Genomic DNA, 26,546 nt, shown 5'->3' on the forward strand with positions numbered 1-26,546 from the left:
CCCATTCAGGAAACACAAAGAGTCTCAAGAGCAAATCTTCAGAGGAAACACAGGATAAGGAAGGTGGACACAGTCACCTTCTTCCTTTCCACAGGAGGGATGGATGCTTTTCTTAGCAGGAGGAAATCCCGATCTAAACAAGAATTTGGCTCATGTATGTTATGCATGTGTGCATGTTTGTATATCCATGCAATGTATGTATGTTTTACATACACGTAACATGATTTATTTATTTAATTTAATTTCAATTTGTTTGTCACCCATCTTGTCGCAAGCTGGCTACACACATAGCTTTGTGTACAGGTAGTCCTCAATTTATGACCACAGTCGATCCCAACATTTATGCTGTTAAATGAGATAGAGGCTAAGTGAATTTTGCCCCATTTTAGAACCCTTCTTGCCATAGTTAAGTGAATCACTGCAGTTAAGTTAGTAATGTGGTTGTTAAGTGAACCTCATTTCCCCATTAATTTTGCTTCTGACACTTGGCAAAAGGTGGTCACATGACCCCAGGACACTGCAATCGTCATAAATGTGAATCAGTTGCCAAGTGTTAGAATTTTGAACACAAGACCAAGGGGATGCTGCAATGGTTATATATGTGAAAAATGGTCCTAAGTCACATTTTTCAGTGTCGTTGTAACATCAGTCACTAAATGAACTCTTGTAAGTCGAGGACTACCTATATAAAGATCCAAGGACTCTACCAATACACAGAGACATCCATAAAAAGAATGTTGTTGCTTGCCTTTTGAAACATTTGGCAAGACATTTTTCCAAAGGTGTTTATCCTGGCTTAATAAAAGCTAGACAATTAGAACAATGCTACTGTCTACCATAAATCATGTTAGAAAGGATAATAAAATATGTCTAACAATATTATGGATTACATTTTAAAAAAACCTGACAAATGCACCTATACTAACACTGAATGCTTTATAGTAGAAAAGCAGGTATTCAGTTAATATTAAACTTGATAAACAAATACTTCTCTCCAACATGACTTTCTAGATTATTAAAATTCTATGTCTGTGGAAGCTCTGAAGTCTTAAAAGTCATTTAAATACTAAGCAGCTTTTACACAAAATTTATTGAAGCATTAAAACTACAACTTTTTTTCCTTTAGGAAAATCCATCAGAATTAATCATTTTTGCCTTAAACTGTCTGATAGCTGTATTAAAACTCTTGAGCTTTAAAATGTAGCTATAAAGTGTTTTATCCTAACAGATATCAGAAAATTGAAAGAGACTAAAATTGGAGTTGTTTGTTTCTCCTTAGATAAAGATGGACAAGAAGTTTAAATATAGCAGTAGATAATAGGTTAATACAAATCATGAATATATGATACAAGTAGACAGCAGGATAAAATATTGATAGAAGAGAGGGAGGAATTGATTTAGAAAAAAATGATTTTAAGGAAAGCTATATGAAATAAATTTGATTATTATTAAACATTAAAATAATGTTGCACATGAACAATATTCAAGAGCTTTTCTCGTAATATCACATACACTGAAAGTATATACACAACCTCCAAAATGAAAGATAAAGGGAAGCTACTGCTCCTTCAAGGCTCGTGTAAAACCAAAGCAAAAAACCCTTCTCCTTTCAATATTAACAATGAGGACTTTCAGGGGGGGAAAATGGCAAACTGAAAATGGTTCCACTGAGAATAGAGACAACAACTATGGCAAAATGAAGAGCTGGCAAATGGACAGACTCTTCAGGATTCCTCTCTGGACATGGAGAGGACTTGGGATTCCCCACAAGTGTTCCCAATATAGGTAGTCCTCGAGTTACAACCACAATTGAGCCCAACATTTCTGTTCTTAAGCGAGCCATTTGTGAAATGAATTTTGCCCCATTTTATGACATTTCTTACCTCAGTTGTTAAATGAATCAATGCAATTTATAAGTCAGTAACCCAGTTGTTAAGTGAATCTGGCTTTCCCATTGACTTTGCCTGTCAGAAGGTCTCAAAAGGTGACCACATGATGTTGGGACAACGCAATGGTCATAAATATGAAAGATAAACTGCCAAGCATCTGAATTTTGATCACATGATCATAGGGATGCCGCAAAGGTCATAACTGTGAAAAATGATCATAAGTTACTTTTTCCAATGCTTTGTAACTTTGAACGGTCACTAAATGAACTGTTGTAAGTTAAGGACTACCTGTAATTACTCTTCATGAGGAGACTTTAAGAAAGTGGTTTCTGGCAGATTTAGAACTTCAGGAGATGAAAAAATAGCCACCTTTACCCACATTGTGCTGGCACCTCTAAGGACACAGAGTTTGCATACTTTCTTAATGACTTTTCATTTAATCACTCCTGTGTACCCCACAGGGTCGCTCCAGCACCAAGAAAAAGGGGTGAAGAGCCCATTCTTCATCGCCTCTCTTCATCCCAATGTCACCACTGGAAGTCCTGATTTTTTCTTTTTCTTTTGAGATAAATAGCGATTAGGACATTCATTTTGGAAAATTACAAACAAAGTGTCCAGATGGATTTGAAATAAGATATAAAAAGCTTTCCTGTGGGAAAACATTGCTGTTTTGAATCACACACACAGAGACACATTATATTGCAGTGAGCCATGTGATCATGGCCCACTGCAATATAATAATCACAAGCTGGGTGCCAAGCACCTGGACTGCAATCAGATCACAACAGCCGGAACTCTAAAAACTCATTGTAATCCCCTTCCTCAACGCCATCATAATTTTGTGCAATCATTGACTGAAGGGTCATAACTCAAGGACTGTCTGTACACTAAATCCTCAGGGTACTTTTGCTTGTCCAAATACACTGCAAAACTGGGTGTTCCAAAAAGCAATTCTAAGGATATGGGAAACGGAGAAGAGTCACTGCTTTACTTACATTTCAACACTGATGATGTTCTGTCTGTATCTCTTATTGATTTAAAAACTGAGGGAAAAATCTGATGCCAATCTGAGAAGGGCATGGGTGGGGGAAGGGGGTATGGGTCTGTGGTCATATAGCTGAAAAAAAGTGAATTCTGACTACTGTCCCATCTTGCATTATGCACAGTAGATGTGCACCAGAGATATCTATAAGCCTAAATAAGCTTCGGTACCATTTCTGCTCATCTTTGATTTGCCAAAGAAGCCATACTGAGCAGGAACCTTTATTTTGTCTCAGTACAATTTTTAAAAAGTACATAGGACTCTGAAGCTCAGGAGGCTGGAAAAAAAACTAAGGGGGAATAGGAGGGAATTAAAAAGCATATAATCATATTTGGTGATAAGGTTAAACAACGAATATTTCCTAATTTCCAGTCTCTTGATTCACAAATGTAAATAGGGATGCACTTGATTTATACATCAGAACTCATAAAGAATGTGATTTAAGGTTGTAAAACATGGCAACATTTACTAAAATCACGAATGCTTGCAAAGTGAGAAAAAACTGAGATAACAGTATATTTATCCTCCACTCATCTCCTCGTTGAGTTTTTGTGATAAAACGGCATTTTCTTATGTTTTCTGGTCCAGGTAGTCCTTGGATTACAACAGCAATTGGAACCAAGACTGCGATCACTAAGCAATGTGGTTGTAAAGCATGATGTCATGTGACCGTGTTGCTTAGCAACAGAAATCTCGGCTCTCCCAGTAACTGTTGAAACCCCAGGATGGTGCAGATTGTAAAGCAGGAAGAGGTGAGAGTCCCAGAGAAGGAGTTCGGGTGGATGGAGGGTGCGTTAGGGGGGCAACAAGGGGTGCAAGCGGGATGGCAAAGGCAGCAGACAGGATCTGGGAAGCTTGTGCTGGCTTTACATGGGCAATATTTTTTTTAATTTGGAAAGCTAATGATAGTACAGCATCTTAAAGCCACTCAATTGACCAGGAAAATTGATCAATTTTTCTTCTTTTAGTACAGGGGTGGACAAACTTTTTGGCTCGGGGGCCACATTGACTTTTAAAATTTGACAGACGGGCCAGGTCAGCACAAGATTTTTTGGGAATTGCCCCCCCCCCCTTCGCCCCCTTCTTCTCCTCCTTCCCCTCCCCTCGGAGGCCCCCTGAGTCAGGAGTTGCTATCGCCGGTGCAGCTTCACGCGGCTCCAGTCCCGGGTTGCCTCGGGAAGGGAAAGGCAAAAAGGAAGAGCCGCGGTGGCGCTTTGCAACGGCAGCAGCGGCACCGGAGGCTCAGGCTCAGCGGCTCTTCCTTTTTGCCTTTCCCTTCCCAAGGCAACGCGGGACTGGAGCCGCGCGGAGCTGCGCCCACGGTAGCAACTCCTGACAGCACCAGCCGGACACCTGAGCAGAGCCCGGGAGGAGGGAAAGCAGTGGGCATTTCCTGGGCGGCGACCTCAGCCCTGCCACCAGGGAAGCGGCTGCCCAGCTCCGTGTTGTGTGTGCGATTTTATGGCGCGCGGCGCAAGGTCTCTTTTGGCCGGCCCCAATTTTTTTTTCAGAGGGGAATTTTTTTTTTCAGAGGTGGGCCGTATTAAAATGACCAACGGGCTGGATGTGGCCCGCAGGCTGTAGTTTGCCCACCCCTGTTTTAGTATCTGTGGCAGGGTAGGATTTTAAAGTGAGGCTATGGATGGCTTACATTTCTGAAATTAATAAAAATGGGAATGAACTCAATTAATAATAGCAAAAGTCACCAGTGCGAGAAAATTTGAACCCTGATTTTCAGTCTTATTCCACTGTTCCAATTACAGGAGCATGAAGTCTGCCATTTTTGTTAAAACAAAATAGCTACCAGAGCAGGAGGGAAGAGTGAGAAATTAAGAGGTATATGTCCTGAATGTGCATAATAGTTCATCATGGTGGGGCGGGGGGAAGCACAATGATTGATGTGTAAGATCTACTTCATATAATGTAACTGAGAAAGTTATAGCACAGCACCACAGAATTAACTGATAAGGACTAATGTATCAGAGATGTTTGAATTTGACTTGGCAAGCAAATCCTCTGGAATTAAATATGTGAGTAATACCTAACTGTCCCCAACTGTCAGCTTCCCAGATTGCTCTGGAGGAAGCAGACAGAGGCGGCAAAGAAGAGAAGACAAAGGGACATTCCCTTTCTCTTATCTTAGACATAAGATCTCTCACACTGTCATTCAGTCATATTTTTCTTTTTAAAAAACTCATGTATAATTATGGGGAACTGTAGGCCAAAAAAGGAAATGAAAAGTGAATCTAAATAGCAAGTGTTTCATGACAAGGATAACATGTTATATTCAAGGCAATTTTATAATCCTCAAACCATTAACAACTGAAAAAACTTCTGAAGATGTGCCAACTATATATGGAAGAACTATGCCCATTTTTCTTATGTAAAAGAAAACAGATCAAAAATATCACAAAGAGATGAATTTCTAGAGTTTATAAATTCCAATAAAATGCTAATGTGGAGAATTTGCGACATTGAAGGACATAGATCAAAAGAGAAATCAATGGATTATGTGCCCTCCAGTTGACATTGACTTGGTGACCTCATGGACCTTTTGCCAGGATGATCTAGCTCCAGTCTGACGATTCCGAGCCTTCAGCATACCAGTTTAAGGTTGGAAACTCGTTCATAGTTTGGAGATTTTTTTTAGCACTTTGTTTTTCTGCCTTCAATGTTTTTACAGATTGGGATAGATAGAACAAAAGGGCAATTACCCATCAATATGAAACATTCTATAAGGTTCCAGTTAAAAACAACAACACTGAACCAGCTAGTACTAGGCGGCAAACAGGAAACTGCAGCTTCTAGGTCCCATGTGAATGAACTACAATAAGCTGAGACAAGGCAAGGTCACAGGTTATTGTCTTTTGAAACTCTGGGTCTATGAAAGGGCACAACTGGTGGGTCTGCCTAAACTGGCCAAAGGCTTTCTGTCCCTGGTTTCTACTTCTTGGTTTAGCGGAAGCCAGGAGCACCATCAAAGTGTACACCTGTCCTTTCAGGAAATGTAACCCCATCCAGAACAACAGATGGAATATCCATGGAAACAAAAAGGTACCAACGGGAATTCCTTATGGCTTGTATTCAATGAGTCCGTTTTACCTCATTCAAGTAAAACCACAATTCTATCACATTTCCTGCTCACTCTAACACAGAGATACAAAATTGGTTACCATCAGTATTTTGATGATACGATATCTATTCCCCCCAAAATGTACAACCTACCCGGCAGAGTCATGAAGATATTAATATGGGGGAAAAGTGAGCTCTCTCTACACGAACGCCGTTCTACAGTACCCAGGAGATCTTTCTATTCCAACAATAGTTGGAAATGCCCACTTAGGAAGGAGTGGAAACACTCCAAAACAGTGCTCCTGATCTCCAACATCACAGGTCACCCAAAATGATCAATGGTACCAAACATAACTAAAACATCTAATAGGACTAGAAGGTATTTTTCCCCACTTTCCAAAAATATTTGGCCACAGGACCATCCAGAACTAATTGTTCTTCGTAGGGAACAGTTTGTGCTAATGCTTGCTAATTCATCTTTGCTCTTCTTTGCTTATATGGCATCATCTTCTATTTGCTATTAATTGTGAAACTATCCAGAGTCATTCTAAATTTGGGTGGCCTAGAAATTCAATAAATGGATGAATGACTGTCTTTAGATCAGTTTCGTGTTATTTATTTTAATAAGAAATACACAAACCTGTAATAGCTTTCAAAATTATTTTGCTAGGGAGTTGGGTTAGGAGGAAATTCTAGAAAGTTTAGAATTTCTAAAAATTCTAGAGACTACTCTATGTGCCATATGATGAGGAAGGGAAATTTTAACACTTAAATTCTCCAAAACAGAATAATGCTTTGGAACCTCATTCTAATTAATTACTGATAACCACATTGCTAGTGTAAATGGAAGTATGCCAGAATTTTTGCTTGCTTGATCCTCACTTCAATCAATTATGATTAAAATAATGGCAAAGTTTTTTATAAGTCTTCTGCAAGGCTTCAAGGGACTTCATGCAGAGGTCCCTGTGGCATTCTTGTGAACTAGTCTTATTTTGCTGTCTTCTCATGGGACTTTGTAATAGATTCCTTTCCAGGTTCCAACAAGGTTCAACTCTGCTTTGCATTCCAAGAACAGCTAAAGTTGACTAGGTACTTCACTGAACTATTATCAAGTTCTTCCAAAGGATCTGAGATAGGCAGATGTTGATGTTTGATGGTGTTAAAGGTATCACTGTAGAATGTAAGCTGTTCTAGATACAGATTATTATTATCCAGAGCTGGAAAACTTTCATTTTTTTTTGCCATGTTAAATTCTGGGAACACTGTTCACCTTTATTTGAATATATTTTAACTAAAGAAAGTGTTAATGGGTATTTTAAGTAACTTTCTAGAGGTTATTTTTAGTTTGAATGGTGATGTTTCAGCAAAATATGTAGGTTTGTTTTATTATTTTGTGTTCTAGAAAATGTGATTCAAATTATGCATTATATTTCCAGATTAAAAAGCAAGAATAAGAAAGAGAACAGATCAAAAGGCCATCGCTTGAATTTTTACTACACTCTGTAAGTATTAACTAGAATAAATATCAAAATAGCAAATAATGCATTTACTCCCCCTAAAATCTAAAAACAAAATATCAGAAATACATCAAAACATTCAAAGTATTTTAAAAATAAAACTTGAATTGAAATCACAAGTATTTTATCAGGTTGTTTTCACAAAATATAAATAATTAACTTATACGTTGATAGCAGCAAGAACAGACCTTGCACAATATTGTAAAAGAAAGATTTGCCAACAATATCAGATTGGAAGACCAGAACTGGAGAATATGCTGCAATGTTTAACCAAACTCAGGCAGGAATGTCTCCTTTATATGCAATGCATTACAAGCAAGATGGGATTTGGAATATGACTTCTAGGACGTTAGCAGAAACCAACAACAATGATTAACGTTCAACTGAAAGCAAAAATATTTAAATTGTAGTTAGCCATTGGAAGATCAGGGAGGATGTATTACTAGAAAGTTTTCTCACTACATTTTTTGAAAATTCTATATTTAGTAATTATTATTTGTTCAATTTTTTGCCTTTCTTTTGGATCCTATTATTTTATCAATTAAAAAAAAATTAAAATCATTAAGGAAAGCATTTTTATAGCTACCCATCTTAAAACCAATTCTAGATGGCTTATAGCCAATTAACAAATACTGTAAACACAATCATAAAATAAACAATGATAAAACTTTAAAAAATAATGGGGCCACAACCACACTTCTTTGATGCAACCTATATTCTCATCGCATATTCTTACCCAATCTGAGCTTGGAAATTGAATCATTTACCCTGTGGATAAAAGGATAGGTACAGTTCTCAAGAGAGAGGGTGTTTCAAAGAGCAGGGGCTGCAAGGGAAAAGGCACACTTCTGAGGACCCACAAGATGCAGTATTTGAAGGAAGGAATTTGGAGCCTGGGTGGGGCAATTGGTATCCCCAGGGAGACGCAGACCTGCAGATGACCTGTTTCCATGCCACGTAGGGCTTTAAGAGTTATAACCAGTACCTTGAATTGTACCCAGAAGAAAACCAGAAATCAGTACAATTCACACAATAGGGGTGTAGTATGAGCAAACCTTGGAGCACACTAATGAATTCTGGACCAGTTGTAACTTCTGGGTGGTCTTCAAGGGCAGCCCTATTTAAAGCACATTGCAGTAAGCAAACAGAAAGTGACACGAGTGCTGCTGCACTCAAACAATATCATCAAACAATATCTATAAGTCCAAAATCCACCAACCCCCCTCCCAATCTGTGCACCAGCTCTGTCTGGGGCATTGCAACCCTGGCCAGTCAAAGATGGCATATCATTAGACCTGGGGGCCCAAACCCACAAAAATTTCACCAGGATTGAGCAAAAGGTGGTTCTTCCTCATCCAGCCCCTCACAGCCTCCAAGGATGGAAACGTATAGCTGGGTACCATTGGCATACTGATTACACCACACTGCAAAAACCAGCCAAGAGGTTTCTTTGTTTTCCAGGGACTGGACATACTGCAGTGCAGTAGATAACTGTACACAATGCTTTATTGTGGCACATAACAGGGCTGTTGTTCCGAGTTGACTTTACCCTCCTAGGTCTTGCAAGTTGATGTAACCATATAACCACGTCTTTTCTACTGAGTACTTAAAACAAGAAAAAGTCTTAAAGCTTGTAAAGTGGCAGATAATTTTTGCCTCCCTCTAAATTTTTTTGCACTGGCTGGGATGAGGTGCTGCTTCAAACTCTGCTCTTAAGCAATCTTATTTTTGAGCACTTCAGTTGAGCTGCCAAGACAAGCTTAAGGCCAAAATCCCTCTAGGATATGCTTACAGTGCCCCTGTGGTCCTGGCATCTGACTGGCAGACCCCTTGCTTGCCTGTAATAGTGGTAAATTCCCAGATGTTTCCTCCCACTTCCTTGTTTGCTTGCTTTTTATCTCCTTTTGTTTCCTATGCCGCCCCCTACACCTTACCTTAGCATTTATTTTTGTAAGTTAAAGGGCCTGAGTGGAGTTAGGATGCCTCTGGATCCTGGGATATCCCTGAAAATGGCAGGTTGTGGCCCAATTAGCCTGGCATTTGGAATGCCGGTGTGGATGCTTGTGAGTAAATTATGAGTGAGGGAATAAATCAATGACTCCATCTCTTCTGAAGTGTCTTGTGGCTGTGAAGCCCTTTGAAGGGAGGGGGGAACACGAGCTGTATTAAGCCTTGTGGAAATGGGCAACAATCCCAGTTTCACTACTTCACGTGACCTGAAATGACCTTTCTTGTAAAAGAGAAGAGAGAGAAGAGAAGAACTGTCCACACTGCCATTGGGCCTAGGGCTTGAAGTCTCCCCTCACCAACACCAACCAAACCAGCCATGGAGAAAGGAAGAGATTAGACACAAAGCAGCGCCTTCCACTCTCCCTCCCAAAAATCATCTCAATACATCATTGTCAACGGTATTGAAAACTGCTGAGAGATCAACAAGGGCTAGGATGTTGCACCATCCTCTAATACAGGCATGTCAAACTCACATCGTCATGGACTTTTCCCTGCTTTGCTTAACTGGGCAGGGGCAGTATGTGACGCATCCGACCTATGGCCCAGGAGTTTGACGCCCCTGCTCTCGTACATAAGTACCATCTCAGTATGTATCCTGGCCTGAAATCAGATTGAAAAGGATCCAGATAATCCACTGCATCTTTTAGCTGAGTACCAGCCACCTTTTCAACAGCCTTCCCTAAAAAGGAAAGATTGGAGGCTGAATGAAAGTTGTCGAGAACTGTTGGTTCAAGGATGGCCTCTTAAGAAGTCAGGGAGGCACTAACTACTGTTTGAACCCAACCAAGAGCTTCTTCCTAATAGTCTTTAACTAACTAGGAGGGACATGGGTACAGAACACAAGTTGCAGAATTCACAGTCACAAACACCCTGCCTACTTCCTCAGGACCAACCAACTTAAACACCTTTCAGGCATGACTTGGTTACTTGGATTTGCCAAGCCAACTATGAGCAAAGTTGAAGGACTTTGTCTAGCAGATGCTGAGAATATTCCTCACATAAATACTTCCCCACCTCTACTATCTATATATATAATTAGGGCAAATATGTGCCCTTCATTGTCTTTATCCCCACAAGATAAGTCCTAATGAAGGCTCTTACCTAAGCTTGGTTGACTTCACTTTTTATCTTCCCTGAATGATGTCCTAGGGATCTCTTGGACCGCTATTCTCTCAGAGCTCTTCAATAAACAACGGCACTCTACAAGATCCACATATATAGAGACTCTCTACAGGTGCAATTCCCTCCATCACTCTTCACATGCTCATTCTAACCACAATGAAGATATCCATTGAATTACATGACAGAACTTTGGGGAAAAACTCCAAGCTCCCTCTGAAACTGCACTGGGTGCATCTGGTACCTGGGGAACTGCAGACAACTCGAGGGCCCAAAGGGAGTGATCCATTCATGACAAACAATTGATGTTAACACCTCCAAAATATAGATCACAATATCATTACCCCAAACCAACCACCAATTCCAATGTATGACCCTCGTGTAACTCAATATGTGAATAAATTGGACAAGATCCATGGTTGCTATGAACTCCCAGATTACTTCAGACCTCACATCCAGAGAAAACTGGTTGAACCTTAGAAGCATAAGCCTGGGTAATCTACCACCAACCTGTACATAGAGATAACATACTAGCCATATCTGTATACATATCATATTCTATCATTTATTTAGAGAGCCAGTTGATTGTGAACAATTAAAACTTAATTTAACAATGTCAACTTTCGGGTACCTTTTCTCATAAACTTCCCACCACCACCATTCTGCAGCAGAGTTTCAAATTTTCTATTAATGTTTAAGCTACTGAAATGGTGGAGATGAGACTGTCAGTTCAACAACTAATCTATTCTTTCTCAGCTCCAAGCCTATAACCTGTATGGCCACTTCACTACAGGGATGGCCAGAAAAACATGGCCACCTAGGAAAAAACAAGCAAGCTGAAGCCATCGTAAGATAAATTGAAGCCTTACTCTGCAAAAACTTTACGATCACACATTCTCTTCCTGTCCATACTCTTCAACTACCTCTCTTTCTTTTTAAATATAGAGCCCAATTTTTAGCCTCTTTATGAAATTAACACATAATAGAAAGGTATGGCTAGAATACCAAGGAAATGAGAGAAAGAATTAGCAAATCCAGGGAAGCAAATGAGTATACAGTAAGGTATAATATTCCAAGTTAAACTCACCTTTCTAGTTACATGATCCTGAGCTTCTTGCTTCTATTGGTCATGGGTTTTTGTTGTTGTTGGCTTTGGTGCTTTATGCGGATTTAAATGTGGGTATTATAACTATCATCTGAATTAGTTTATATGTTACGATAGATTTTTTAATAATACAGTATATACTGACACTCATTTTGATTGTGGTAGAATTGGAGCATGAGATATAAATAAAATATGTGAGCTGATCTAATATTGAAATGCAACATTAATTCAGTAGGTTAAGGCAATAATTTTAATCTACCTATCAATTTATGTTATGGTATGGTATCAACAAAGGAAATAAGCCTATGATGAATTTAGGATGCAGAAGATAAAACAATATAGTCTATTGAATGACATTAGTATGTCATTTTAACAATGAATCATAAAGTAGCCTTATAAGACTACTTGCCAAAAGGAAAACAAATGTACTTTTAATTTAAGAGAGAATAAAAAATTGATTCAATCTTAACTTAGAACCTTTCCTATTTGATATCTGCACCAATTTAAGAATATTGTATCCCCTTTAAAATTGATTTAGTATAACATAAATGCAACACAGCAAAGTATAAAACAAAAACCAAAAGGAATACCGTATCACATACAACTTGGAATAGGGAAAAATGAAAAATTCAACAGTTATGCATCTATAAGAACTGTTTCAAATTGTTTAAGAACAACTTGAATCTTGAATCTGTCCAGTCTTTTCTCTATGCTCATAATGAGCCTTTGCAGAATCCGAGAGTGAACATATTCCATCAAGTCAATCTTCGTAGGAACATATACCCTACAAAGGGTATATGGCAACCCGAGTATAAGAAATCCAACATTTTTTATAAATAGGTAAATGGCAAATGTTGGAAATGTAATTCAACAACTTATTGATATTTTTAAATCATAACTTCATTTATCTTGTTTAACATTGGAAGCACATTCAACTAATAGCAAACCAATACTTCTGCATTCCCAAGACATTACCTTCTTTAAGCAACTAAACCAACTTTTTTCAATCTCAGTCGTAACAACTAAAATTGCAAACTTCATAGACTAAGGACTTGGCTACTTTCCCATTTGAAAGAATGATTTCTTCATCCTCCTTTCAATAATCTGAACTCAGCACTCTTTAATATTTAGCATAGGTATATTATCAGCAAACTCAATCTTAATCCTTCTAAGAATTTTCATAATGCATCTAAATAAGGAACAGGTTTAACTAAGCCTACTTATAGGCTTGCCTTAGTTTAGTTCCCAGTCTTTGTGGGTTACTTGAAACTGGACAAAAGTGTCTCATAGGAAAATTACAGTGTTTTACCATTATTGTGGCTTTCAACAGGAACATATTTGCAGGAAGAATAACACCTTGACATTCAGACAATTTACCACTCATCCCAACAGATTTTGGTTTACACAGCGGCCAGACTACCACATACAGCAGTTCTTATAAACATAAGGGTAGGAATAGCAATTGTTCCGTTTTCAATAGTGGTCCTGAGAGGATTTTTGTTACTCCAGGAGCTGCTGTAGTTGAAAACACGGGAACTGATTTATCATTTTTGTACTTTCCTATTGGTTGACTGAAAGGAGAACTGATTGACTCATAGTATTCCCTATTTGTTGTCAACAGTCTGAAGTCAGCATGAATGCAGACAATCACAGGGCCAACTTCAAAAAACTTCAGAGGGATTAGAGAGTAGTGATAGTATCATCTAGAACAGCGGTGGTGGGCCGTGAGAAAATTTTGGTGGGCTGCAGAGAAATCTCACCCACAGAGTACCCCACAAAGCAATTAATCCAGGCTGCGCAGAAACACAAGGCTGCGCCACGCTCACATGGCCCACGGGAACCCTCCCCACTCACTCCTTACCCAGTAAACTTGCCTGCTAAATTGCTATTTTTCCTTTTTCCGACCATCATCTATCTGTTCTGCTATGCTGGGAAATTTAGATTAGCTAGGAAGCAGGAAATGGTTGGATTTCTTGCTTTCTAGCTAGTCTTTAGTTCTTCGGCTCAGCACAGCCGAACCTCCCTTAGGACTGAAGGTTTGCTTGCAAGCAAATTCAGGCAGACTCCATGGCAAGCAAATTTGAGTGACTGAGCTAGCTGATGGGAGATAGATAGATCATTGAATGTTTCTGTGAGCAACTCAATCTGCCTGCTTTGCCTGATTTTGGGTAAAAGTTGCTTGTTTTTATAAAAAAAATCAATATTTACATGCATGGTGTGTTGTGAGTTAATTTTGTGAGTTTGCTTGCAAGCAAATTTTATGTGACAGACTGAGCTAGCCAATGGCAGGTAGGTAGATCTCTGAATGAATCTGTGATTCTGTGAGCAACTCAATCTCTCTGCCTGCTTTGCCTGATTTTGGGTAAAAGTTGCTCTTTTTTATAAAAAAATTCAATATTTACATAAATATTTATATTTACATACAAGCCATGCCCAGCCACATGACCACCAAGCCACACCCACAAATTAGGCCATACCCACAGAACCAGTTAGTGGTCCCTGAGGTCCAAAAGGTTGGTGACCCCTGATCTAGAAGGGCTTAGTCTGTTACCAAACATGTGTTGCTACAAAGTGTTAAACAGTAGGGGTTTTTTTCAAACCACAAAAGAAAACTACTATCAGCAAAAAGCATATGCATTACATTGGGCCGTGATAGCAAACCTATGGCATGCATGCTGGAAGTGGCACGCAGATCCACTGGGCATGCGAGCGTGCCTCCCGCCAGCCAGCTGATTGTTGGATATCTGCTCTACATGCGTGGGGGGAGGGGCACGCATGGTAGATACATGAGCATGCACAGAGAGGCCAGGTGCATATGCCGCACAGGGGTGTCACTGTGCATGCACAGGGAGTGTCACGCACACATTGCATTAGGGTGCAGGCACACTTGCACGCACGTGCACACGCACTTTCGGCACGCGACAATGAAAAGGTTAGCCATCACTGACCTTTGCTTTCAGTGATATAAAACAGTCCCTAATTCTTCCTTTCAGGAATCTACAAAATGAAAATGTGAGCATACTACATCTTCCTGGTAGATACTTCTTTGATAAAGTAGAACTATTTCATCCATTCACTTAATACACAGATTACTTTCCAACCACAAGGTAAAAGCTGCCTTTTAAATATATATTCGCACGTGCACTTTTCTTTCCAATAAACTGATACAGCATTGGAAAATATATTGACAAATCAAGAATTGTCTCTTACACTTGCATAGCAACTATTTCGAAACAACACATTGTTTTGAACTGGTAGTTCAAATATTTGCAATGTAAGGTCACTGCTAGGCTTCCTAATTTTGTCATTTTTAAATAATATATTTATATATAAATAAAAGCATGTATCACACAATTGTAACTGTTAAAGCATGCTTGGTTGAAGGTTTTTACTAAGAGTCCATGTTGAAGTTCTATCTACCTCTTGCCTCAAGTGTAATAATGCAATGGTACACAGTGGGCCAAAGTTTCTATCCTTACGACTCAAAATTCAAGCACATTATTAGCACTATTGAGCAAATTCAAAAGCCTTCACACTTTAGAAAAACCTATCCTTAAAAGATATTTGCCTGCAGAAGCAAGATCAGCTTCTGTTAGGATCAATTTTCTTTCTTGTACTACATGAATCTGGATGTGGTGTATTTCTAAATATTTAACTAAATACTTCGGAGTAATATGTTTAGGCTAAAGATGCTTATTAGAATTTATCTGTGTTCTCTAACCCCTTGGACTGAACTTTTGAGATATGAACCTTAACTCATTAACAGATAGTACAACATGAAACAATTGTACAATAGTGCACAATAGTCATCCAATAGAGTAATAATCAAGAAAAATTATTTTATAAGAATTCTGTGGAACTTGGTAACTAATGCCAGTTTTTGCATATTCACTGAACTCTGTAAAATATATAACACCTAGCAGTTTTAGAATTCACTATGTTTGAAGAGAATTTTCAACAAGCACAAACCACTTTCCCTTTATACCAGAGTAGAAGGAAACACAATCCGACATACTTGAGGTGCTTGAAAACTATTAATTAAAATATAATTATTGCCATAGGAGGATCAAGACTTGCCTACCAAATATGAGACATGTAATTTGTAGTAAACAGTGTGATTCAGTAACTACAATGTGACTTCAGCAATTGCAACATACCAGAGATTCATTTCCTGTTTAAGTACAAAAAAAAAAAAAGGTTGAAGCAGATTAATTTGAGCCATTACTGATTCCAAATAAGCTGTGCTGAACTTCCACTGAAATAATTTAACTTGCATCCAGGTTAAGTGCATTTAGGACTAGAGGGTAGTCATTGCAAAACCTATTATTGGAATATTTCAAACTGCTGTGCAATGTGGTTCCTGAAGATTACAGTCGAAAAGGGTCTATACCATTTTAATAGCTATTTTCATTGCTCCTGGAGTTACGCAGCAAATATAATTATCAGTTTAAAGTCAGTATGAAAAAGGATATGCGAAAAACTTTTAGGAATCCTATCAAGCAGAAATCTAGATTGTGAATGCTAACTAATGTACAAGCAAAAAATTATATTCAGATTAAATACTGAAAATAAAATCCGTAACTACTGGAACTGCTAACCAACACAATATCTTACGTTCCAGTCTTTTTAATAGGCCATAGGTAGCTACTAGTGGAGTAACATTCTTACACAGGATAAATTTCCCTTTCTCTTTGCATTTCTTTACCTCTGCTGCAGAGGGTTGGAAAACTCTTTATAGAACATTTCAGGAGATTCACTTAGAACAGGCCTGTCAAACTGGCAACCGGCGGGCTGGATGTGTCATGTGCAGGCCACACCCACTCCAGCAAAAAACCACTGTGATATGTCACGATACATCATGTGATGTGACCGAGTTTGACTTCCGTGACTTAGAGGGAGAAAGTCTTATGGCATGAAACTTCATTCACTTGATTATTCATCTCTTTCATTCAAGCAACTTTAAAAAAACTTTTTATACTAATATTGCACGTAAAGTGATGACAGCATCAGGAAAAACAAAATAATTTACATCAGTATAAATCATTACTAATACAGATTTGAAATAAAATACATATAATAAACTACAACAGAAATAGCTTGATAAGCCTTGGCAATGTTATCCCACGAAGAAAGAATAGCGTGTACAACATCTAAAATGGGAGGGGTTTTTAGCAATTCAAAAGGAAGCAGGAGTAACTCCTCTTTCTGTAGAAATCTAATCTAATCTATGTAGTAATGGTCTCTTTTTCTTCAACTGTTCTCCACCAGGCTATCAATGATGCATTTTATGCATAAGGTAGTTTTTCTAAGGTACCTAATTTAGTTTTTCTAAGGTACCTAATTCCATAATTTGCTTAGCCATTAGGCCAACTCGTTATGGCTTATGATGTCAGTCAGTTATTGTACAGTCAACAAAACATGCTTGGGTAGAACATAGGAACATCTGCAGCAGTCTGTGAGTCCTTCTTGTTGAAGTCTCATTGCTACCTAAGTAGAGCATTCAGGATTACCACACTACTCATCAGAGCTGATGAGGATTTAGATGTGACATGGGCAGTCACAGAATATACCTAAGCTACAGGTGTCCTTAAAGCCATAGAAAAGAAACAGCTAAAAAAAACTTTTGCTCTTTAAACTCAAAAGAGTTTAGTAGGTAAGTTTAAAAAGTAGGAGTGCACTGCAGAAATTGATACAGATGATTTTGTGATTGTAAAAGCCTTTCCTTCATGCCTCTTACATTATTTGGCTTCAACGATTGTCCTATGCAACAAGTTGCAGCTAGAGGTTCCAGCATGAGTTCTATTATTGTATGAATCAGAGCCCACCAACTCACACTTTCATGATAATACTTCTGAGGCCATTTATCACTGGAAATTATTGCTTAACTTACTATTGAGGTTTCTCTTTGGTCCCACTATGTCCACTGAACATTAGGGGCTCCCCAGAGCTTGAAGACTAATAAATATAGAATAGCATGACAAAACCCTTCGTAAAAAAAAACTGATATCCCTGCTGTTTTAAAAGCAAAGTTCCTGTAGTAATTAGGGCCTACTTTATCCAATAACTGATTCACAAAAACACACTTTTAGCTTAAAAAAAAAATTCTTATGCTAAAGTTATGTTTATTAGCTTCTAAAGTGCCAAGCATTTTATGCTTCTGGAACACAATCAGAACTTATATATAAGAAAACTGTGGAAGTGATCCATGAAGCAAGTACAACTAAATTATTTGATTATACTTTTATAAAGTGTACTCATCTAAACAAGAATAGCACTCACTGGCTAGGTCATTCTTTGCAAGGCAGGAAAAGAAAGGTCCAGAAGGACAAGAAAAGCATTTTGCCCAACAAACTACTTTCTGAAGTTTTTAGGAATTCCTTAAAGCCAATAAGAAATAAAACAACCATCTCTAGAATGTGTCATCTTGATTCATAAAGGAAGATAACCTTTTTTTTTTTTTTTTAAGAAAACGGAAATGATACCAAAGAAAAAAGCGGCACCGGAACACTGCAGGGTTTTGCCCTATTAGTTGCTGGGGAAGATATGAGGAAGGTTGGCAGGGCCAAGGCAACAGAGCTGCGCCAAAGCTTTCTCCTTCATTCAATTCTTGGCTGCCCACTTCATTTCCCCTCCCCTCTCCTCCCCTCCCTTCCTCTTTCAAAGGAAGTGAAAACTCCTGGCCTCCCTGCAGATTCATGGGAAGGCGAGAAAAACCTGAATGAATGAGAGAGGATTCCCCCAGTCCAGATGGCAATTTCCACTCAGAGCTACCCTCTGCTGGGAAGAGAGCAGGGAAAGCACGGGGCGATGACGATGATGATGGTTTTGAGGAAGGCCAGGAGGTGATTGCTGTTGTTGTTCTTCGCACCACCACCACCACCACCATTATCCACAACCTCCACCAGCTAATCTACGGCTAGCAAGAACAGACATCACATACCCGAATTTGGTGCTGGCGGGGAGTCTCGGCGGGTCTCATACCTATGGTGCTGAGAGAGAGGGGGGGGCGCGCCACTACGCCGTGGCCCCCAGTGATGGCGTGAGGAGGACGGAGGAGAGGGGAGGAGGAGGAGGAAGGGGCTGTGGCGGAAGCGTGGCGTCCGGGCAGAGCTGTTGGCGGCGGAGCCGCATTGCTTTCTCTCCCCCACCTTCCACAAGCCGTCGCCGCCACCTCCTCCTGCCGCTGCTCAGCCGCCCCTCAGCGGGGAAGCCAAAGCAGGGAGCTCCGCTCGGCCTCCCCCCCGCTCGGCCTTCGCTCTCTTTGCCAAAGCCAGCCAAAGTCTTCGAAGGGAAGGGAGGGGAAGGGAAAACCCCTTGCAGAGGGCAACCGTACAAGCCCAGCCAGCCGCTTGTTACTATTACTGGGACCCGCACCGCTTCCTTCACTTCCGGGAGAGAGGCAGCGTGCGTGCTCACGTCACGGCCCGAACCCGCGCGAGCAAATCAGCGTCGGAAGCCGATCCTGGCCGTTCGTTTGGGAGGGGCTATTCAAAATTGAGTCAATGCACGCTCGGGGAGGGGGGGAGGGAGGCACGCGGTGGAGTGGGGTGGGGAGGGTTTGGGCGCGCTGAAGCGAAGCGACTTTCGTGCAGTGACCGTTTGTGGGGGGAGGGGGGGGAACGGATTGACTGGCAGAATCACGGGAAAAGCTGCCTGAGCCAGGAGGTGCAGAGAGAAGGGTACAGTTTAGATGCGGGGGGCGAAAACGAAGCCTCCCCCGCGTGGAAAAGGGACGACGCGGTTTTTTTTGTTTTTTTTTAGCTTGGCAGGTCGAGTTCGCGTCACGGCGTGGTGGTTTGGCCCTTGGGGATCCCGGCAGTCCTTTGCCAAGGCAAGGAAAGCCGCATCGGTGCAGACCCTGGGGCTTTTCTGGCCCGCGCTTGCCCAGTGAAATGCCTTGGCACTTTCGGGAAGAAATCCAGCCGCTCCTTGGCGTGTTTTTTTTCAGGCTTATCTTTAAGCGCGAGGTTGCTATGCTGCAACCTGAGGAAAAGTGGCCGGCGGATGGAATGGCGCTTCCCATCTCTCTCTCTCTCTCTCATTCTCCCGGCCAGGCTGAGGGGAGCCTCTGCTATTAAACCGTACATGTCTGCAGGTGGGCTAAGACGGGGGCTTTCCATTTGCAAGGGGAGTCCCAGCAATTGAGGCAGTTTGGTGTAATGGTTAAGTCATCAGGCTATAGAAATCGGGAGAAAGTGTGATTCTAGTCTGGCCTTTAGGTACAAAGCCAGTCACATGAAATTCAGTGTAGAGAAACGTAAAATCCTACGCTTAGGCAAGAAAAACCAAAAGTACATATATAGACTGGGTGAAACCAGGCTCAATAGCAGTAACTGTGAGACGGATCTTGGAGTCTTAGTGGACAACCAGCTAAATATGAGCCAGCAGTATGCAACAGCAGCCGGAAAAGCTAATGCAATCCTAAATTGCATTAACAGAGGGATACAATCTAGATCAAGGGAGGTACTAATACCACTCTATAAAGTCTTAGTAAGACCCACACCTACTGCATCCAGTTTTGGTCACCACACTATAAAAAAGATGTTGAGATTCTAGAAAATGTACAGAGAAGAGCAACCAGGCTGATTAGGGGATTGGAGACTGAAACATGTGAAGAAGGATTACAGGAACTGGGCTTGGCTAGTCTAATGAAGAAAAGCACCAGGGGAGACATGATAGCAGTCTTCCAATATTTGAGGGGCTGCCACAGGGAGGAAGGGGTCAAGCTAGTTTCTAAAGCTCCTGTAGGCCAGACAAGGAAAAATGGATGGAAACTGAACAAGGAGAGATTTAACCTGGAAACAAGGAGAAACTTTCTGACAGTGAGAACAATCAACCAGTGGAACAGCTTGCCCTCAGAAGTTGTGGGAGCACCATCAGTTGAGACTTTCAAGAAGAGATTGGCTGCCATTTGTCAGAAATGGTGTAGGGTCTCCCCGCTGTTGGACTAGATGACCGACAAGGTCCCTTCCAACTCTGATTGTCTGTTAACACTCTCAGCCCTAAGCAGGTATTGGGAAACTACAGGTTTCACACTTAACGATCATTGCAGCATCCCTGTGGTCACATGATTTACATTTGGATGCTTGACAACTGGCTCCTATTTAGGACGGTCGCAATGTCCCACGGTCACGTGATCCCCTTTTGTGACCTGACAAAATCAGTGGGAAGCTGGATCCACTTAAGCTTGTTACAAGTTTAACAACTTCAGTGATTCACTTAGGAAAGGTGGCAAAGTAAAGTCGTAAAATGGGGCAAAACTCACTGAACAAATTTCTCATTTAGCAACACATTTTGGGATCTATTGTCGTAAGTCGAGGACTACCTGTACCTCTGAGAAGCCTTGCCAGGAAACATGCAGGCATCAGTTTGAACTGGTGGAGAATGCAGTAGCCCAGCTAGTAAATGAGGCTGATTATTCAATGCATACAGATAGTCTACAACTTAAAGCAGTTCATTTAGTGGTTGTTCAAAGTTACAACGGCACTGGAAAAAGTGACGTGGCTGTTTTTCACACCACCATTGCAACATCTTCAAGGTCACATAATCAAAGTTTAGATGCTTGGTAGCTGACTCATATTTATGATGGTTGCAATGTCCCGGGGTTATGTGATCACCTTTTGTGACCTGACAAGCAAAGTCAATGGGGAAGTTGGATTCACTTAACAACCATATTAGTAACTTAAAAACTTCAGTGATTCACTTAACAATTATGACAAGCAGAGTCATAAAATGGGGCAAAATCCACTTAAATGTTTCACTTTATTACAGAAATTTGGGGCTCAATTGTAGTCATAAGTCAAGGATTACCTGTATATAACACCTTTACTCTGGGAGCTGCATTCGTTGCCAGTATACTTCCGGCTGCAATTGAAGGTGCTGGTTATCACCTTTAAAGCCCTTCATGACTTGGGACCAGATTATTTGAAAGTCTGTTTCTCCTCTGTTGTTTCTACCTGCCTGATCTGGTCAGACATGGTGGGCATTCTTTGAATCCTATCAGCCTAGGAATGTCAGTTGGCAGATCCCAAAAGTTCTATCTTTTCTGTATCACTCACTTCATGGAACATTTCATGATCAGGATACAGGTAGTCCTCAACTTACAACCATAATTGAGCCCAACATTTTTGTTGCTAAACATGACAGTTCTTAAGTGAGTTTTGCCCCATTTTATGGCCTTTCTTCCTGGTTGTTATGTGAATCACTGCAGTTGTTAAGTTAGTAACATGGTTGTTAAATGAATCTGGCTTCCCCATTGACTTTGTGTTGCCATTACTTTGTATATGTGATTTACATGCCCATTTTCTCAGATTCAGAATAATGTCAGCTGGTGCTCCATTCAAAATCCAAGAAAGAAATACTTAGACTCCATTAACCAGAGAAAAGATATCTTTTATTGGAAATCAAGTGGTAGCAACAAAAGAATTCTGAATCTGAGAAAATGGGCACGTAAATCACATATACAAAGTGATGGCAACCTTCCCACCCCCAATAGTTCAATTGGCTCATCCAGTTTAAAGTTGTGTATATCATGTGGGCATCTCCAGGTGGTGATGAGGCCTCTGTTCGTTGACCTTGACATTTTGATAAAGAGTTGCAGCTGTGCATATAGGATAGAAACCTAAGCAACAATCTACTCCCCCCAGCTTATACAGTTCTGGTTTGTAACACCTGCAGCTCACTTCCCATAACCGTTTCCCCCTCTTCCCCCCGCTTACTTATGACAGCTGAAAGATGCAAAGCAAAGGGAGAAAATCTTGAAGGCTGACATTTTGCTTGTCAGAAGGTTGCAAAAAGTGGTCACATGACCCTGGGACTCTGCAATCATCAGTGCATGCCAGTTGCAAAATATCTGAATTTTGATCATGTGATCACAGGGATGTTGCAACAGTCGTATGTGTGTGAAAAACAGTCATACGTCATTTTTTCAGTTCCACTGTAACTTCAAATGATTGTAAGACAAGGACTACCTGTAATTCTGACCCACTGGCTTTTCATAAGACTTGACTTTGTGAAGACTGAGTATATGTAGGGACTAGTTTCGTGATGAATTTAGTCATTACAATGTGTGATTTATTTTCAGCTGCTATGTGTTTTAATGTGCGTTATTTTAATTATCTTTCTTTTTAAATTTTGCTCATTGTCCAGAGTCATTGGTGAGATGGGTGGCCATGTAAATTAATGAAATAAATAATGAATTAAATATAAGCTTGGCTCTATCAAGTTTGGGAATATGAAATGGGCCTACCACATCTGGGCTACAAAATTTCAGACCACACTAGATTGCTGCAAAATACAGAAAAATCTAGCTCTGCTGCTATCTAGGGGTTGCCCAGATTTGGTAGGTCTATTGCAAAGCAGACAGTTTGAGGGCAGGTAGGGTTGATCCATAGAATAGTAGAAAAAATTCGAATATTCTGGGTATACTTGAGGTGGTGACTAGTGGTCTGATACTGACACAACTACAGTATGTTAGTCTGATCCAAGAGTTGTGGTCTTGGGAGCCTTCCAGAAAACTGATACTCCATTGCATTTCAACCTGATGTCATCATCCATTCTAAACATCAGTGCCATGCCGGTAGTTGAACTGACTTTTGTTTGGCATATTATTATAATTGGAGCCTTAGCAGTTCCTCTACTTTTTAACCACTGGCGTTCTTCCATTTTTATTGAATGGATCCAGATAACAAGTTATAGAAACTAGCCAAACTATGCTGAGATGCTAAGTGCAAAATAGGGTTATGGTAATGGTATGTCCTTGGAATTCACTTTTTGTTTAACCTAGGAGCCCAGAAAATTAGCCTGGGAAGATATGTTTGAGCATCACGTCTTCTACAGCCATTCTTTGAACTCACATTTTTGGTTCTCCTTGCATTTGTTGCATAGAACAAGAAAGCAATCTGTTTACTATTAAAAATGGATTCAGAAAAATTTAAATGACAGTTTCTGAGTTTTCATAGACTTTCTTAATAAAAGCATACAAAGCACACACAAAAATCCAATGTTCTGTGTTCGCTGAGGCTGTGTCTAATGGGCTGATACTGACATAACAATTATACAGTCATATTAATCTGAACCAACACAGGTGTGGTTTTGTGAGTCTTCCAGAAAACTGGCATTCTCTTTCATTTCAACCTGAATTGAATTTCTCATTCATTTAGTGAATGAAGCCTTAGTGTTTCACTAATTAAATGCCACCTATTTTTATATAAGTATAAAATTAGATAAGCAGACGCATGCTCTGCTTCAGAGCTGTCACAGGCAGTCATCCTGACATCAAAGCTAATAGCCGATGATTCCCCCAAACTTCCATGAATTGGCCCAGCCCTTTTTTTAAAGCCAGCCAGGCTGATAGCCAGCATCAAATCTCAATCAAAAAGACTTACTTCAAGATACATTTTTGAATACACACTTAGTTGTCAGCCACCCTAACGACAGAGGAAAAAGAATACTATAACTGTCTAATTTATTTCTTGCAGTTCAGGCTCTTTCTGGTCATGACAAGTGTTACAAGACTAATGTATTGAATCAAACTGCGCATTTAGCTGAATGAATTTACTACTGCTTGTCAAATTTGCACAGGATTTAAGCTTTGATCTTAGGATAAAGGGATAAAGATTAAGAATGCTTACAGAAAATGCATATTTTCTGGTGCATATCACAGGATAGCAAATGGGTAAGTTGTCTGTGTTGCCTCACACACTGTGGAGGCTGTTCTGCTCTCTCTCTCTCTCTCTCTCTTTCTTTTCAACCAATTCGTTCTTTTCTTTTGATGTCTGTCCTTAACATGCAGACAGAAATCACACACACTTAGTCGGAAGAGTATTGAAAATTGGAACAGTTTATTAACAACAGCATAGGCATTAGCCAAGAGTTTTCCCCTGTACTTGTTTTTAATCACTTCAAATTGATTGATGGTAATAGCAACTAACAGCCATTTCTTGGGGGAATGCATCACCTTTTTTTTTAGCTTAATAAGTGTTTGCAAACCAGCCTCATATTATACAAAAAGGGTGTTAGTTGTCTTTGGGACTATGTTAGCTTAGGCTTTCGATAATCTCTCACATTTATTAATGAGCCAGATGTAAAATTTTATTCTCTGGTGTACCTGCGCCCATATCTTTTTATAGAGGCAGACATTCTTTGATGTTGGCTGAACTTTCTGCAACAATGCAATAGTGCAAGAAAAAAACAAGATCTATTGTAATTATAGGTGAGTTGTGAATAATTGTTCTTTCCTAAGTCTCCCCAAAAAGCACTAAGTCAATTCTGAGTTCCGGCAAAAACCTCTTTTATTACATTAATGCAAATTTATTTCATTCACAGTCAGACAATGGCTTGGCAAACAGTCTTGCAAAGGTATACTAATTAGCTCAGACTTTTTTCAATCCTGGAATGCTGCCTGGTAAAATTCCACCCTCAGTGTTGACTGGGAGGGGCTGGGTTATACAGACAAATCTTCATGAGGCTGGAACGACTGACCGAAAGAGTGAGTTGTTTCCTACAAAAGCCCCCTCCCCTTTTGCTTCTCCGATGGTGGGATGGGCCATTCATCATCCACCTGTGGCCTTACACCCATGTTGACCCCGAGTTCTTAATTGTGCCTTCCTTTTGGCAGGTCTGCGCATGCGCAGGCTGGGAACCGGTTCCACAAGCTTCCCTATCTCACTGCTGCCTGAGCCCAAAGGCAGCTGATGACTGCCAGTCTGCCCTGGCCCCATCTCCGCCTCTGACGCAGAGCCCTCATCCGATCCTTCCACAGCCTCCATGACTGGCCCAGGTTCCTCCCCAGCCTTCTCACTAATGTCCAACTCTGCTGATGGCTCCGTCAGCTGCCGGTGGGCCACAACAATAATAAGGGAAAATATGTCCAATAGGCAGGTAGTCTTTGACTTACAATAGTTCATTTAGTGACTGTTCCAAGTTGAATGACAGTGAAAAAAGTGACAGGACTGTTTTTCACCCTTGCAACCTTTGTAGCAGCCTCATAGACATGGGATCAAAATTCAGATGCTTGGCAACTGGTTCATATTTATAACCACTGCTGTATGCCAAAGTTCATGTGATCCCCTTTTGCGACATTCTGACAATGGGGAAACCAGATTCACTTAACAAACAGGTTACTAATTCATCAAATGCAGTGATTCATTTAACAACCGTGTCAAGAAAGATCATAAAATGGGGCAAAACTCACCCAATGTCTCACTTAACAGAAAATTTTGGGCTCCATTGTGGTCGTAAGTTGAGGAGTACCTGTAGTTACATGGTTGATATTTGTCAAACTTTTTTTGCCTCCAGTTCTGCATGTACACTGGGAAAGTAAAAAAGACATATTGAATATAGTAGGACTTACTTATGAGTTACCATGCATTGGAGTGCATAGTTTGAACTGGATTATTTCTCTACTAGGGAAAAAAAATAAAAAATTGAGAATTTTACTAGGCTGGAAGCGATGGGGAGGCCCAATCTTATAATCTTCCATGTATAGTTTCTTTATTGTTTACTCATTGTTTATTTGTCTTTCACTTTTTCCTCAAATGTGTCAGGATTCTGGCAGTTTATTATTTATTTATTTATTTAATTTGTATTGCCGCCTATTCGCCCATGGCAACTCAAGGCGGGTTACACAATGTAAAACCATATTTAAAACAAAAAGTTAAAATTAAAAACAATAAAAACTAATAAAAAGAATCAAATAAATTAGTAAAGTACAATAGAAACAAAATTTGGGAAAACAAAAAAACAAAAACCAACTCCCCTACACACCCTGCCCTAATGACAGCAGATCACAC

At 40.1% G+C, this 26,546-nt stretch overlaps 1 protein-coding gene across 1 annotated transcript in view; it reads right to left on the reverse strand.

The window, feature by feature from the left end:
* Positions 1–19,155, reverse strand: part of SPOPL (speckle type BTB/POZ protein like) — a 40,038-nt gene extending 20,883 nt beyond the window's left edge. The window contains exon 1 of the mRNA XM_026720824.2: positions 18,695–19,155. The gene's annotated coding sequence lies outside the window, so the exon portion shown is untranslated. The remainder of the gene's footprint in view (positions 1–18,694) is intronic.
* Between the last annotated feature and the right edge of the window lie 7,391 nt (positions 19,156–26,546).

This window comes from Pseudonaja textilis, chromosome 1 (genome assembly GCF_049901715.1).
Source record: "Pseudonaja textilis isolate UNSWEBS1 chromosome 1, rPseTex1.2, whole genome shotgun sequence".
Taxonomy (NCBI): Eukaryota; Metazoa; Chordata; class Lepidosauria; order Squamata; family Elapidae; genus Pseudonaja; species Pseudonaja textilis.